Source organism: Euprymna scolopes, chromosome 11, assembly GCF_053919585.1.
Source record: "Euprymna scolopes isolate OS-2025 chromosome 11, ASM5391958v1, whole genome shotgun sequence".
NCBI lineage: Eukaryota > Metazoa > Mollusca > Cephalopoda > Sepiida > Sepiolidae > Euprymna > Euprymna scolopes.
This window is the reverse complement of record NC_136492.1, coordinates 29837728-29849763: the sequence shown is the minus strand read 5'-3', so window position 1 is coordinate 29849763 and position 12036 is coordinate 29837728. Positions and strand designations below refer to the sequence as shown.

The following is a 12036-nucleotide window of genomic DNA, read 5'->3' as shown; positions in this document are numbered from 1 at the left end:
AGAGGATTGCGAGTTCGAGTCTCGTCGTGGTCGAATTGTTTTGTCGTGATCATTCTTTTATATTAAACGAAACAACTTCAACCTGTTTATCATGAGTATGTTGCGTTTAACATGTGAATTATTTTTCGATGCTGATTTCTACCATAATTTCTACTTCGGTTGTTTAGATGCCCTCATATATTTTTATCCTGTTTTCTTTCGTATACCAATGTGGCCGCGTGGCCTAATGGATAAGGCGTCTGACTTCGAATCAGAAGATTGCGAGTTCGAGTCTCGTCGTGGACGAATTGTTTTGTCGTGATCATTCTTTTATATTAAACGAAACAACTTCAACCTGTTAATCATGAGTATGTTGCGTTTAACATGTGAATTATTTTTCGATGCTGATTTCTACCATAATTTCTACTTCGGTTGTTTAGATGCCCTCATATATTTTCATCCTGTTTTCTTTCGTACATCGATGTGGCCGCGTGGCCTAACAGAAAAAGCCGTCTTACTTCGAATCAGAAGATTGGGAGTTCGAGTCTCGTCGTGGTCAAATTGTTTTGTCGTGATCATTCTTTTATATTAAACGAAACAACTTCAACCTGTTAATCATGAGTATGTTGCGTTTAACATGTGAATTATTTTTCGATGCTGATTTCTACCATCATTTCTACTTCGGTTGTTTAGATGACCTCATATATTTTCATCCTGTTTTCTCTCGAACATCCATGTGGCCGCGTGGCCTAATGGATAAGGCGTCTGACTTCGAATCAGAAGATTGCGAGTTCGAGTCTTGTCGTGATCATTCTTTTATATTAAACGAAACAACTTAAACCTGTTAATCATGAGTACGTTGCGTTTAACATGTGAATTATTTTTCGATGCTGATTTCTACCATAATTTCTACTTCGGTTGTTTAGATGCCCTCATATATTTTCATCCTGTTTTCTTTCGTACATCGATGTGGCCGCGTGGCCTAACAGAAAAAGCCGTCTTACTTCGAATCAGAAGATTGGGAGTTCGAGTCTCGTCGTGGTCAAATTGTTTTGTCGTGATCATTCTTTTATATTAAACGAAACAACTTCAACCTGTTAATCATGAGTATGTTGCGTTTAACATGTGAATTATTTTTCGATGCTGATTTCTACAATCATTTCTACTTCGGTTGTTTAGATGACCTCATATATTTTCATCCTGTTTTCTTTCGAACATCATGTGGCCGCGTGGCCTAATGGATAAGGCGTCTGACTTCGAATCAGAAGATTGCGAGTTCGAGTCTCGTCGTGGTCGAATTGTTTTGTCGTGATCATTCTTTTATATTAAACGAAACAACTTAAACCTGTTAATCATGAGTACGTTGCGTTTAACATGTGAATTATTTTTCGATGCTGATTTCTACCATAATTTCTACTCCGGTTGTTTAGATTCCCTCATATATTTTCATCCTGTTTTCTTTCGCACATCGATGTGGCCGCGTGGCAAAATGGATATGGCGTCTGACTTCGAATCAGAAGATTGCGAGTTCGAGTCTCGTCGTGGTCGAATTGTTTTGTCGTGATCATTCTTTTATATTAAACGAAACAACTTAAACCTGTTAATCATGAGTATGTTGCGTTTAACATGTGAATTATTTTTCGATGCTGATTTCTACCATAATTTCTACTTCGGTTGTTTAGATGCCCTCATATATTTTCATCCTGTTTTCTTTCGCACATCGATGTGGCCGCGTGGCCTAATGGATAAGGCGTCTGACTTCGAATCAGAGGATTGCGAGTTCGAGTCTCGTCGGGGGTGTAATTGTTTTGTCGTGATCATTCTTTTATATTAAACGAAACAACTTAAACCTGTTAATCATGAGTATGTTGCGTTTTACATGTGAATTATTTTTCGATGCTGATTTCTACCATAATTTCTACTTCGGTTGTTTAGATGCCCTCATATATTTTCATCCTGTTTTCTTTCGCACATCGATGTGGCCGCGTGGCCTAATGGATAAGGCGTCTGACTTCGAATCAGAAGATTGCGAGTTCGAGTCTCGTCGTGGTCGAATTGTTTTGTCGTGATCATTCTTTTATATTAAACGAAACAACTTAAACCTGTTAATCATGAGTATGTTGCGTTTAACATGTGAATTATTTTTCGATGCTGATTTCTACCATAATTTCTACTTCGGTTGTTTAGATGCCCTCATATATTTTCATCCTGTTTTCTTTCGTGTACCAATGTGGCCGCGTGGCCTAATGGATAAGGCGTCTGACTTCGAATCAGAAGATTGCGAGTTCGAGTCTCGTCGTGGTCGAATTGTTTTGTCGTGATCATTCTTTTATATTAAACGAAACAACTTAAACCTGTTAATCATGAGTATGTTGCGTTTAACATGTGAATTATTTTTCGATGCTGATTTCTACCATAATTTCTACTTCGGTTGTTTAGATGCCCTCATATATTTTCATCCTGTTTTCTTTCGCACATCGGTGTGGCCGCGTGGCCTAATGGATAAGGCGTCTGACTTCGAATAAGAAGATTGCGAGTTCGAGTCTCGTCGTGGTCGAATTGTTTTGTCGTGATCATTCTTTTATATTAAACGAAACAACTTCAACCTGTTAATCATGAGTATGTTGCGTTTAACATGTGAATTATTTTTCGATGCTGATTTCTACCATCATTTCTACTTCGGTTGTTTAGATGACCTCATATATTTTCATCCTGTTTTCTTTCGAACATCCATGTGGCCGCGTGGCCTAATGGATAAGGCGTCTGACTTCGAATCAGAAGATTGCGAGTTCGAGTCTCGTCGTGGTCGAATTGTTTTGTCGTGATCATTCTTTTATATTAAACGAAACAACTTGAACCTGTTAATCATGAGTATGTTGCGTTTAACATGTGAATTATTTTTCGATGCTGATTTCTACCATAATTTCTACTTCGGTTGTTTAGATGCCCTCATATATTTTCATCCTGTTTTCTTTCGCACATCGATGTGGCCGCGTGGCCAAATTGGATATGGCGTCTGACTTCGAATCAGAAGATTGCGAGTTCGAGTCTCGTCGGGGGTGTAATTGTTTTGTCGTGATCATTCTTTTATATTAAACGAAACAACTTAAACCTGTTAATCATGAGTATGTAGCGTTTAACATGTGAATTATTTTTCGATGCTGATTTCTACCATAATTTCTACTTCGGTTGTTTAGATGCCCTCATATATTTTCATCCTGTTTTCTTTCGCACATCGATGTGGCCGCGTGGCCTAATGGATAAGGCGTCTGACTTCGAATCAGAAGATTGCGAGTTCGAGTCTCGTCGTGGTCGAATTGTTTTGTCGTGATCATTCTTTTATATTAAACGAAACAACTTAAACCTGTTAATCATGAGTACGTTGCGTTTAACATGTGAATTATTTTTCGATGCTGATTTCTACCATAATTTCTACTTCGGTTGTTTAGATTCCCTCATATATTTTAATCCTGTTTTCTTTCGCACATCGATGTGGCCGCGTGGCAAAATGGATATGGCGTCTGACTTCGAATCAGAAGATTGCGAGTTCGAGTCTCGTCGTGGTCGAATTGTTTTGTCGTGATCATTCTTTTATATTAAACGAAACAACTTAAACCTGTTAATCATGAGTATGTTGCGTTTAACATGTGAATTATTTTTCGATGCTGATTTCTACCATAATTTCTACTTCGGTTGTTTAGATGCCCTCATATATTTTCATCCTGTTTTCTTTCGCACATCGATGTGGCCGCGTGGCCTAATGGATAAGGCGTCTGACTTCGAATCAGAAGACTGCGAGTTCGAGTCTCGTCGTGGTCAAATTGTTTTGTCGTGATCATTCTTTTATATTAAACGAAACAACTTAAACCTGTTAATCATGAGTATGTTGCGTTTAACATGTGAATTATTTTTCGATGCTGATTTCTACCATCATTTCTACTTCGGTTGTTTAGATGACCTCATATATTTTCATCCTGTTTTCTTTCGAACATCCATGTGGCCGCGTGGCCTAATGGATAAGGCGTCTGACTTCGAATCAGAAGATTGCGAGTTCGAGTCTCGTCGTGGTCGAATTGTTTTGTCGTGATCATTCTTTTATATTAAACGAAACAACTTGAACCTGTTAATCATGAGTATGTTGCGTTTAACATGTGAATTATTTTTCGATGCTGATTTCTACCATAATTTCTACTTCGGTTGTTTAGATGCCCTCATATATTTTAATCCTGTTTTCTTTCGCACATCGATGTGGCCGCGTGGCCAAATTGGATATGGCGTCTGACTTCGAATCAGAAGATTGCGAGTTCGAGTCTCGTCGTGGTCGAATTGTTTTGTCGTGATCATTCTTTTATATTAAACGAAACAACTTAAACCTGTTAATCATGAGTATGTTGCGTTTAACATGTGAATTATTTTTCGATGCTGATTTCTACAATAATTTCTACTTCGGTTGTTTAGATGACCTCATATATTTTCATCCTGTTTTCTTTCGTATATTGATGTGGCCGCGTGGCCTAATGGATAAGGCGTCTGACGTCGAATCAGAAGATTGCGAGTTCGAGTCTCGTCGTGGTCGAATTGTTTTGTCGTGATCATTCTTTTATATTAAACGAAACAACTTAAACCGGTTAATCATGAGTATGTTGCGTTTAACATGTGAATTATTTTTCGATGCTGATTTCTACAATAATTTCTACTTCGGTTGTTTAGATGACCTCATATATTTTCATCCTGTTTTTTTTCGTATATTGATGTGGCCGCGTGGCCTAATGGATAAGGCGTCTGACGTCGAATCAGAAGATTGCGAGTTCGAGTCTCGTCGTGGTCGAATTGTTTTGTCGTGATCATTCTTTTATATTAAACGAAACAACTTAAACCTGTTAATCATGAGTATGTTGCGTTTAACATGTGAATTATTTTTCGATGCTGATTTCTACCATAATTTCTACTTCTGTTGTTTAGATGCCCTCATATATTTTCATCCTGTTTTCTTTCGCACATCGATGTGGCCGCGTGGCCTTATGGATAAGGCGTCTGACTTCGAATCAGAAGATTGCGAGTTCGAGTCTCGTCATGGTCGAATTGTTTTGTCGTGATCATTCTTTTATATTAAACGAAACAACTTCAACCTGTTAATCATGAGTATGTTGCGTTTAACATGTGAATTATTTTTCGATGCTGATTTCTACCATAATTTCTACTTCGGTTGTTTAGATGCCCTGATATATTTTCATCCTGTTTTCTTTCGTATACCAATGTGGCCGCGTGGCCTAATGGATAAGGCGTCTGACTTCGAATCAGAAGATTGCGAGTTCGAGTCGCGTCGTGGTCGAATTGTTTTGTCGTGATCATTCTTTTATATTAAACGAAACAACTTAAACCTGTTAATCATGAGTATGTTGCGTTTAACATGTGAATAATTTTTCGATGCTGATTTCTACCATAATTTCTACTTCGGTTGTTTAGATGCCCTCATATATTTTTATCCTGTTTTCTTTCGTATACGAATGTGTCCGCGTGGCCTAACAGAAAAAGCCGTCTTACTTCGAATCAGAAGATTGCGAGTTCGAGTCTCGTCGTGGACGAATTGTTTTGTCGTGATCATTCTTTTATATTAAACGAAACAACTTAAACCTGTTAATCATGAGTACGTTGCGTTTAACATGTGAATTATTTTTCGATGCTGATTTCTACCATAATTTCTACTTCGGTTGTTTAGATTCCCTCATATATTTTCATCCTGTTTTCTTTCGCACATCGATGTGGCCGCGTGGCAAAATGGATATGGCGTCTGACTTCGAATCAGAAGATTGCGAGTTCGAGTCTCGTCGTGGTCGAATTGTTTTGTCGTGATCATTCTTTTATATTAAACGAAACAACTTAAACCTGTTAATCATGAGTACGTTGCGTTTAACATGTGAATTATTTTTCGATGCTGATTTCTACCATAATTTCTACTTCGGTTGTTTAGATGCCCTCATATATTTTCATCCTGTTTTCTTTCGCACATCGATGTGGCCGCGTGGCCTAATGGATAAGGCGTCTGACTTCGAATCAGAAGATTGCGAGTTCGAGTCTCGTCGTGGTCGAATTGTTTTGTCGTGATCATTCTTTTATATTAAACGAAACAACTTAAACCTGTTAATCATGAGTATGTTGCGTTTAACATGTGAATTATTTTTCGATGCTGATTTCTACCATAATTTCTACTTCGGTTGTTTAGATGCCCTCATATATTTTCATCCTGTTTTCTTTCGCACATCGATGTGGCCGCGTGGCCTAATGGATAAGGCGTCTGACTTCGAATCAGAAGATTGCGAGTTCGAGTCTCGTCGTGGTCGAATTGTTTTGTCGTGATCATTCTTTTATATTAAACGAAACAACTTAAACCTGTTAATCATGAGTATGTTGCGTTTAACATGTGAATTATTTTTCGATGCTGATTTCTACCATAATTTCTACTTCGGTTGTTTAGATGCCCTCATATATTTTCATCCTGTTTTCTTTCGTATACCAATGTGGCCGCGTGGCCTAATGGATAAGGCGTCTGACTTCGAATCAGAAGATTGCGAGTTCGAGTCTCGTCGTGGTCAAATTGTTTTGTCGTGATCATTCTTTTATATTAAACGAAACAACTTAAACCTGTTAATCATGAGTATGTTGCGTTTAACATGTGAATTATTTTTCGATGCTGATTTCTACCATCATTTCTACTTCGGTTGTTTAGATGACCTCATATATTTTCATCCTGTTTTCTTTCGAACATCAATGTGGCCGCGTGGCCTAATGGATAAGGCGTCCGACTTCGAATCAGAAGATTGCGAGTTCGAGTCTCGTCGTGGTCGAATTGTTTTGTCGTGATCATTCTTTTATATTAAACGAAACAACTTGAACCTGTTAATCATGAGTATGTTGCGTTTAACATGTGAATTATTTTTCGATGCTGATTTCTACCATAATTTCTACTTCGGTTGTTTAGATGCCCTCATATATTTTCATCCTGTTTTCTTTCGCACATCGATGTGGCCGCGTGGCCAAATTGGATATGGCGTCTGACTTCGAATCAGAAGATTGCGAGTTCGAGTCTCATCGTGGTCGAATTGTTTTGTCGTGATCATTCTTTTATATTAAACGAAACAACTTAAACCTGTTAATCATGAGTATGTTGCGTTTAACATGTGAATTATTTTTCGATGCTGATTTCTACCATAATTTCTACTTCGGTTGTTTAGATGACCTCATATATTTTAATCCTGTTTTCTTTCGTATATTGATGTGGCCGCCTGGCCTAATGGATAAGGCGTCTTACGTCGAATCAGAAGATTGCGAGTTCGAGTCTCGTCGTGGTCGAATTGTTTTGTCGTGATCATTCTTTTATATTAAACGAAACAACTTAAACCGGTTAATTATGAGTATGTTGCGTTTAACATGTGAATTATTTTTCGATGCTGATTTCTACAATAATTTCTACTTCGGTTGTTTAGATGACCTCATATATTTTCATCCTGTTTTCTTTCGTATATTGATGTGGCCGCGTGGCCTAATGGATAAGGCGTCTGACGTCGAATCAGAAGATTGCGAGTTCGAGTCTCGTCGTGGTCGAATTGTTTTGTCGTGATCATTCTTTTATATTAAACGAAACAACTTCAACCTGTTAATCATGAGTATGTTGCGTTTAACATGTGAATTATTTTTCGATGCTGATTTCTACCATCATTTCTACTTCGGTTGTTTAGATGACCTCATATATTTTCATCCTGTTTTCTTTCGAACATCCATGTGGCCGCGTGGCCTAATGGATAATGCGTCTGACTTCGAATCAGAAGATTGCGAGTTCGAGTCTCGTCGTGGTCGAATTGTTTTGTCGTGATCATTCTTTTATATTAAACGAAACAACTTGAACCTGTTAATCATGAGTATGTTGCGTTTAACATGTGAATTATTTTTCGATGCTGATTTCTACCATAATTTCTACTTCGGTTGTTTAGATGCCCTCATATATTTTCATCCTGTTTTCTTTCGCACATCGATGTGGCCGCGTGGCCAAATTGGATATGGCGTCTGACTTCGAAGCAGAAGATTGCGAGTTCGAGTCTCGTCGTGGTCGAATTGTTTTGTCGTGATCATTCTTTTATATTAAACGAAACAACTTAAACCTGTTAATCATGAGTATGTTGCGTTTAACATGTGAATTATTTTTCGATGCTGATTTCTACAATAATTTCTACTTCGGTTGTTTAGAAGACCTCATATATTTTCATCCTGTTTTCTTTCGTATATTGATGTGGCCGCGTGGCCTAATGGATAAGGCGTCTGACGTCGAATCAGAAGATTGCGAGTTCGAGTCTCGTCGTGGTCGAATTGTTTTGTCGTGATCATTCTTTTATATTAAACGAAACAACTTAAACCGGTTAATCATGAGTATGTTGCGTTTAACATGTGAATTATTTTTCGATGCTGATTTCTACAATAATTTCTACTTCGGTTGTTTAGATGACCTCATATATTTTCATCCTGTTTTCTTTCGTATATTGATGTGGCAGCGTGGCCTAATGGATAAGGCGTCTGACGTCGAATCAGAAGATTGCGAGTGCGAGTCTCGTCGTGGTCGAATTGTTTTGTCGTGATCATTCTTTTATATTAAACGAAACAACTTAAACCTGTTAATCATGAGTATGTTGCGTTTAACATGTGAATTATTTTTCGATGCTGATTTCTACCATAATTTCTACTTCGGTTGTTTAGATGCCCTCATATATTTTCATCCTGTTTTCTTTCGTATACCAATGTGGCCGCGTAGCCTAATGGATAAGGCGTCTGACTTCGAATCAGAAGATTGCGAGTTCGAGTCTCGTCGTGGTCGAATTGTTTTGTCGTGATCATTCTTTTATATTAAACGAAACAACTTAAACCTGTTAATCATGAGTATGTTGCGTTTAACATGTGAATAATTTTTCGATGCTGATTTCTACCATAATTTCTACTTCGGTTGTTTAGATGCCCTCATATATTTTTATCCTGTTTTCTTTCGTATACGAATGTGGCCGCGTGGCCTAATGGACAAGGCGTCTGACTTCGAATCAGAAGATTGCGAGTTCGAGTCTCGTCGTGGACGAATTGTTTTGTCGTGATCATTCTTTTATATTAAACGAAACAACTTCAACCTGTTAATCATGAGTATGTTGCGTTTAACATGTGAATTATTTTTCGATGCTGATTTCTACCATAATTTCTACTTCGGTTGTTTAGATGCCCTCATATATTTTCATCCTGTTTTCTTTCGTACATCGATGTGGCCGCGTGGCCTAACAGAAAAAGCCGTCTTACTTCGAATCAGAAGATTGCGAGTTCGAGTCTCGTCGTGGACGAATTGTTTTGTCGTGATCATTCTTTTATATTAAACGAAACAACTTAAACCTGTTAATCATGAGTACGTTGCGTTTAACATGTGAATTATTTTTCGATGCTGATTTCTACCATAATTTCTACTTCGGTTGTTTAGATTCCCTCATATATTTTCATCCTTTTTTCTTTCGCACATCGATGTGGCCGCGTGGCAAAATGGATATGGCGTCTGACTTCGAATCAGAAGATTGCGAGTTCGAGTCTCGTCGTGGTCGAATTGTTTTGTCGTGATCATTCTTTTATATTAAACGAAACAACTTAAACCTGTTAATCATGAGTACGTTGCGTTTAACATGTGAATTATTTTTCGATGCTGATTTCTACCATAATTTCTACTTCGGTTGTTTAGATGCCCTCATATATTTTCATCCTGTTTTCTTTCGCACATCGATGTGGCCGCGTGGCCTAATGGATAAGGCGTCTGACTTCGAATCAGAAGATTGCGAGTTCGAGTCTCGTCGTGGTCGAATTGTTTTGTCGTGATCATTCTTTTATATTAAACGAAACAACTTAAACCTGTTAATCATGAGTATGTTGCGTTTAACATGTGAATTATTTTTCGATGCTGATTTCTACCATAATTTCTACTTCGGTTGTTTAGATGCCCTCATATATTTTCATCCTGTTTTCTTTCGCACATCGATGTGGCCGCTTGGCCTAATGGATAAGGCGTCTGACTTCGAATCAGAAGATTGCGAGTTCGAGTCTCGTCGTGGTCGAATTGTTTTGTCGTGATCATTCTTTTATATTAAACGAAACAACTTAAACCTGTTAATCATGAGTATGTTGCGTTTAACATGTGAATTATTTTTCGATGCTGATTTCTACCATAATTTCTACTTCGGTTGTTTAGATGCCCTCATATATTTTCATCCTGTTTTCTTTCGTATACCAATGTGGCCGCGTGGCCTAATGGATAAGGCGTCTGACTTCGAATCAGAAGATTGCGAGTTCGAGTCTCGTCGTGGTCAAATTGTTTTGTCGTGATCATTCTTTTATATTAAACGAAACAACTTAAACCTGTTAATCATGAGTATGTTGCGTTTAACATGTGAATTATTTTTCGATGCTGATTTCTACCATCATTTCTACTTCGGTTGTTTAGATGACCTCATATATTTTCATCCTGTTTTCTTTCGAACATCCATGTGGCCGCGTGGCCTAATGGATAAGGCGTCTGACTTCGAATCAGAAGATTGCGAGTTCGAGTCTCGTCGTGGTCGAATTGTTTTGTCGTGATCATTCTTTTATATTAAACGAAACAACTTAAACCTGTTAATCATGAGTATGTTGCGTTTAACATGTGAATTATTTTTCGATGCTGATTTCTACCATAATTTCTACTTCGGTGGTTTAGATGCCCTCATATATTTTCATCCTGTTTTCTTACGCACATCGATGTGGCCGCGTGGCCTAATGGATAAGGCGTCTGACTTCGAATCAGAAGATTGCGAGTTCGAGTCTCGTCGTGGTCGAATTGTTTTGTCGTGATCATTCTTTTATATTAAACGAAACAACTTAAACCTGTTAATCATGAGTATGTTGCGTTTAACATGTGAATTATTTTTCGATGCTGATTTCTACCATAATTTCTGCTCCGGTTGTTTAGATGCCCTCATATATTTTAATCCTGTTTTCTCCCGTATACCAATGTGGCCGCGTGGCCTAATGGATAAGGCGTCTGACTTCGAATCAGAAGATTGCGAGTTCGAGTCTCGTCGTGGTCGAATTGTTTTGTCGTGATCATTCTTTTATATTAAACGAAACAACTTCAACCTGTTAATCATGAGTATGTTGCGTTTAACATGTGAATTATTTTTCGATGCTGATTTCTACCATAATTTCTACTTCGGTTGTTTAGATGCCCTCATATATTTTCATCCTGTTTTCTTTCGCACATCGATGTGGCCGCGTGGCCTAATGGATAAGGCGTCTGACTTCGAATCAGAAGATTGCGAGTTCGAGTCTCGTCGTGGTCGAATTGTTTTGTCGTGATCATTCTTTTATATTAAACGAAACAACTTAAACCTGTTAATCATGAGTATGTTGCGTTTAACATGTGAATTATTTTTCGATGCTGATTTCTACCATAATTTCTACTTCGGTGGTTTAGATGCCCTCATATATTTTCATCCTGTTTTCTTACGCACATCGATGTGGCCGCGTGGCCTAATGGATAAGGCGTCTGACTTCGAATCAGAAGATTGCGAGTTCGAGTCTCGTCGTGGTCGAATTGTTTTGTCGTGATCATTCTTTTATATTAAACGAAACAACTTAAACCTGTTAATCATGAGTATGTTGCGTTTAACATGTGAATTATTTTTCGATGCTGATTTCTACCATAATTTCTGCTCCGGTTGTTTAGATGCCCTCATATATTTTAATCCTGTTTTCTCCCGTATACCAATGTGGCCGCGTGGCCTAATGGATAAGGCGTCTGACTTCGAATCAGAAGATTGCGAGGTCGAGTCTCGTCGTGGTCGAATTGTTTTGTCGTGATCATTCTTTTATATTAAACGAAACAACTTCAACCTGTTAATCATGAGTATGTTGCGTTTAACATGTGAATTATTTTTCGATGCTGATTTCTACAATAAATTCTACTTCGGTTGTTTAGATGACCTCATATATTTTCATCCTGTTTTCATTCGT

General features: G+C 38.0%; 39 non-coding genes across 39 annotated transcripts in view; all 39 read left to right on the top strand.

Annotated features, from left to right (window-relative positions):
• Trnar-ucg (transfer RNA arginine (anticodon UCG)) overlaps window positions 1-33 on the top strand; it is a 73-nt gene extending 40 nt beyond the window's left edge. The window contains exon 1 of the tRNA in view: window positions 1-33. This exon is cut by the window's left edge and continues 40 nt beyond it. This is a non-coding gene — a tRNA (tRNA-Arg).
• Window positions 34-212: 179 nt separating this feature from the next.
• Window positions 213-285, top strand: Trnar-ucg (transfer RNA arginine (anticodon UCG)). The gene has a single exon. It is a non-coding gene; the product is annotated as a tRNA-Arg (tRNA).
• A 432-nt stretch (window positions 286-717) lies between these two features.
• On the top strand, window positions 718-790 carry Trnar-ucg (transfer RNA arginine (anticodon UCG)). Its single transcript has one exon. It is a non-coding gene; the product is annotated as a tRNA-Arg (tRNA).
• Window positions 791-1202: 412 nt separating this feature from the next.
• On the top strand, window positions 1203-1275 carry Trnar-ucg (transfer RNA arginine (anticodon UCG)). The gene has a single exon. It is a non-coding gene; the product is annotated as a tRNA-Arg (tRNA).
• Window positions 1276-1454: 179 nt separating this feature from the next.
• On the top strand, window positions 1455-1527 carry Trnar-ucg (transfer RNA arginine (anticodon UCG)). Its single transcript has one exon. It is a non-coding gene; the product is annotated as a tRNA-Arg (tRNA).
• Window positions 1528-1959: 432 nt separating this feature from the next.
• On the top strand, window positions 1960-2032 carry Trnar-ucg (transfer RNA arginine (anticodon UCG)). Its single transcript has one exon. It is a non-coding gene; the product is annotated as a tRNA-Arg (tRNA).
• Window positions 2033-2211: 179 nt separating this feature from the next.
• On the top strand, window positions 2212-2284 carry Trnar-ucg (transfer RNA arginine (anticodon UCG)). Its single transcript has one exon. It is a non-coding gene; the product is annotated as a tRNA-Arg (tRNA).
• A 179-nt stretch (window positions 2285-2463) lies between these two features.
• Trnar-ucg (transfer RNA arginine (anticodon UCG)) lies at window positions 2464-2536 on the top strand. Its single transcript has one exon. It is a non-coding gene; the product is annotated as a tRNA-Arg (tRNA).
• A 179-nt stretch (window positions 2537-2715) lies between these two features.
• Trnar-ucg (transfer RNA arginine (anticodon UCG)) lies at window positions 2716-2788 on the top strand. Its single transcript has one exon. It is a non-coding gene; the product is annotated as a tRNA-Arg (tRNA).
• Window positions 2789-3221: 433 nt separating this feature from the next.
• Trnar-ucg (transfer RNA arginine (anticodon UCG)) lies at window positions 3222-3294 on the top strand. The gene has a single exon. It is a non-coding gene; the product is annotated as a tRNA-Arg (tRNA).
• Window positions 3295-3473: 179 nt separating this feature from the next.
• Trnar-ucg (transfer RNA arginine (anticodon UCG)) lies at window positions 3474-3546 on the top strand. The gene has a single exon. It is a non-coding gene; the product is annotated as a tRNA-Arg (tRNA).
• Window positions 3547-3725: 179 nt separating this feature from the next.
• Trnar-ucg (transfer RNA arginine (anticodon UCG)) lies at window positions 3726-3798 on the top strand. The gene has a single exon. It is a non-coding gene; the product is annotated as a tRNA-Arg (tRNA).
• Window positions 3799-3977: 179 nt separating this feature from the next.
• Window positions 3978-4050, top strand: Trnar-ucg (transfer RNA arginine (anticodon UCG)). The gene has a single exon. It is a non-coding gene; the product is annotated as a tRNA-Arg (tRNA).
• Window positions 4051-4229: 179 nt separating this feature from the next.
• Window positions 4230-4303, top strand: Trnar-ucg (transfer RNA arginine (anticodon UCG)). Its single transcript has one exon. It is a non-coding gene; the product is annotated as a tRNA-Arg (tRNA).
• Window positions 4304-4482: 179 nt separating this feature from the next.
• On the top strand, window positions 4483-4555 carry Trnar-ucg (transfer RNA arginine (anticodon UCG)). The gene has a single exon. It is a non-coding gene; the product is annotated as a tRNA-Arg (tRNA).
• Window positions 4556-4734: 179 nt separating this feature from the next.
• On the top strand, window positions 4735-4807 carry Trnar-ucg (transfer RNA arginine (anticodon UCG)). The gene has a single exon. It is a non-coding gene; the product is annotated as a tRNA-Arg (tRNA).
• Window positions 4808-5238: 431 nt separating this feature from the next.
• Trnar-ucg (transfer RNA arginine (anticodon UCG)) lies at window positions 5239-5311 on the top strand. The gene has a single exon. It is a non-coding gene; the product is annotated as a tRNA-Arg (tRNA).
• A 432-nt stretch (window positions 5312-5743) lies between these two features.
• Trnar-ucg (transfer RNA arginine (anticodon UCG)) lies at window positions 5744-5816 on the top strand. The gene has a single exon. It is a non-coding gene; the product is annotated as a tRNA-Arg (tRNA).
• Window positions 5817-5995: 179 nt separating this feature from the next.
• Trnar-ucg (transfer RNA arginine (anticodon UCG)) lies at window positions 5996-6068 on the top strand. The gene has a single exon. It is a non-coding gene; the product is annotated as a tRNA-Arg (tRNA).
• Window positions 6069-6247: 179 nt separating this feature from the next.
• Window positions 6248-6320, top strand: Trnar-ucg (transfer RNA arginine (anticodon UCG)). The gene has a single exon. It is a non-coding gene; the product is annotated as a tRNA-Arg (tRNA).
• Window positions 6321-6499: 179 nt separating this feature from the next.
• On the top strand, window positions 6500-6572 carry Trnar-ucg (transfer RNA arginine (anticodon UCG)). The gene has a single exon. It is a non-coding gene; the product is annotated as a tRNA-Arg (tRNA).
• Window positions 6573-6751: 179 nt separating this feature from the next.
• Window positions 6752-6824, top strand: Trnar-ucg (transfer RNA arginine (anticodon UCG)). Its single transcript has one exon. It is a non-coding gene; the product is annotated as a tRNA-Arg (tRNA).
• Window positions 6825-7003: 179 nt separating this feature from the next.
• On the top strand, window positions 7004-7077 carry Trnar-ucg (transfer RNA arginine (anticodon UCG)). The gene has a single exon. It is a non-coding gene; the product is annotated as a tRNA-Arg (tRNA).
• Window positions 7078-7508: 431 nt separating this feature from the next.
• Trnar-ucg (transfer RNA arginine (anticodon UCG)) lies at window positions 7509-7581 on the top strand. Its single transcript has one exon. It is a non-coding gene; the product is annotated as a tRNA-Arg (tRNA).
• A 179-nt stretch (window positions 7582-7760) lies between these two features.
• Window positions 7761-7833, top strand: Trnar-ucg (transfer RNA arginine (anticodon UCG)). Its single transcript has one exon. It is a non-coding gene; the product is annotated as a tRNA-Arg (tRNA).
• A 179-nt stretch (window positions 7834-8012) lies between these two features.
• Window positions 8013-8086, top strand: Trnar-ucg (transfer RNA arginine (anticodon UCG)). The gene has a single exon. It is a non-coding gene; the product is annotated as a tRNA-Arg (tRNA).
• A 179-nt stretch (window positions 8087-8265) lies between these two features.
• Window positions 8266-8338, top strand: Trnar-ucg (transfer RNA arginine (anticodon UCG)). Its single transcript has one exon. It is a non-coding gene; the product is annotated as a tRNA-Arg (tRNA).
• A 431-nt stretch (window positions 8339-8769) lies between these two features.
• On the top strand, window positions 8770-8842 carry Trnar-ucg (transfer RNA arginine (anticodon UCG)). Its single transcript has one exon. It is a non-coding gene; the product is annotated as a tRNA-Arg (tRNA).
• A 179-nt stretch (window positions 8843-9021) lies between these two features.
• Window positions 9022-9094, top strand: Trnar-ucg (transfer RNA arginine (anticodon UCG)). Its single transcript has one exon. It is a non-coding gene; the product is annotated as a tRNA-Arg (tRNA).
• Window positions 9095-9526: 432 nt separating this feature from the next.
• On the top strand, window positions 9527-9599 carry Trnar-ucg (transfer RNA arginine (anticodon UCG)). The gene has a single exon. It is a non-coding gene; the product is annotated as a tRNA-Arg (tRNA).
• Window positions 9600-9778: 179 nt separating this feature from the next.
• Trnar-ucg (transfer RNA arginine (anticodon UCG)) lies at window positions 9779-9851 on the top strand. The gene has a single exon. It is a non-coding gene; the product is annotated as a tRNA-Arg (tRNA).
• Window positions 9852-10030: 179 nt separating this feature from the next.
• Window positions 10031-10103, top strand: Trnar-ucg (transfer RNA arginine (anticodon UCG)). Its single transcript has one exon. It is a non-coding gene; the product is annotated as a tRNA-Arg (tRNA).
• A 179-nt stretch (window positions 10104-10282) lies between these two features.
• Window positions 10283-10355, top strand: Trnar-ucg (transfer RNA arginine (anticodon UCG)). Its single transcript has one exon. It is a non-coding gene; the product is annotated as a tRNA-Arg (tRNA).
• Window positions 10356-10534: 179 nt separating this feature from the next.
• On the top strand, window positions 10535-10607 carry Trnar-ucg (transfer RNA arginine (anticodon UCG)). The gene has a single exon. It is a non-coding gene; the product is annotated as a tRNA-Arg (tRNA).
• A 179-nt stretch (window positions 10608-10786) lies between these two features.
• On the top strand, window positions 10787-10859 carry Trnar-ucg (transfer RNA arginine (anticodon UCG)). Its single transcript has one exon. It is a non-coding gene; the product is annotated as a tRNA-Arg (tRNA).
• A 179-nt stretch (window positions 10860-11038) lies between these two features.
• Window positions 11039-11111, top strand: Trnar-ucg (transfer RNA arginine (anticodon UCG)). Its single transcript has one exon. It is a non-coding gene; the product is annotated as a tRNA-Arg (tRNA).
• Window positions 11112-11290: 179 nt separating this feature from the next.
• Window positions 11291-11363, top strand: Trnar-ucg (transfer RNA arginine (anticodon UCG)). The gene has a single exon. It is a non-coding gene; the product is annotated as a tRNA-Arg (tRNA).
• A 179-nt stretch (window positions 11364-11542) lies between these two features.
• Trnar-ucg (transfer RNA arginine (anticodon UCG)) lies at window positions 11543-11615 on the top strand. The gene has a single exon. It is a non-coding gene; the product is annotated as a tRNA-Arg (tRNA).
• A 179-nt stretch (window positions 11616-11794) lies between these two features.
• Window positions 11795-11867, top strand: Trnar-ucg (transfer RNA arginine (anticodon UCG)). The gene has a single exon. It is a non-coding gene; the product is annotated as a tRNA-Arg (tRNA).
• Window positions 11868-12036: the final 169 nt, after the last annotated feature.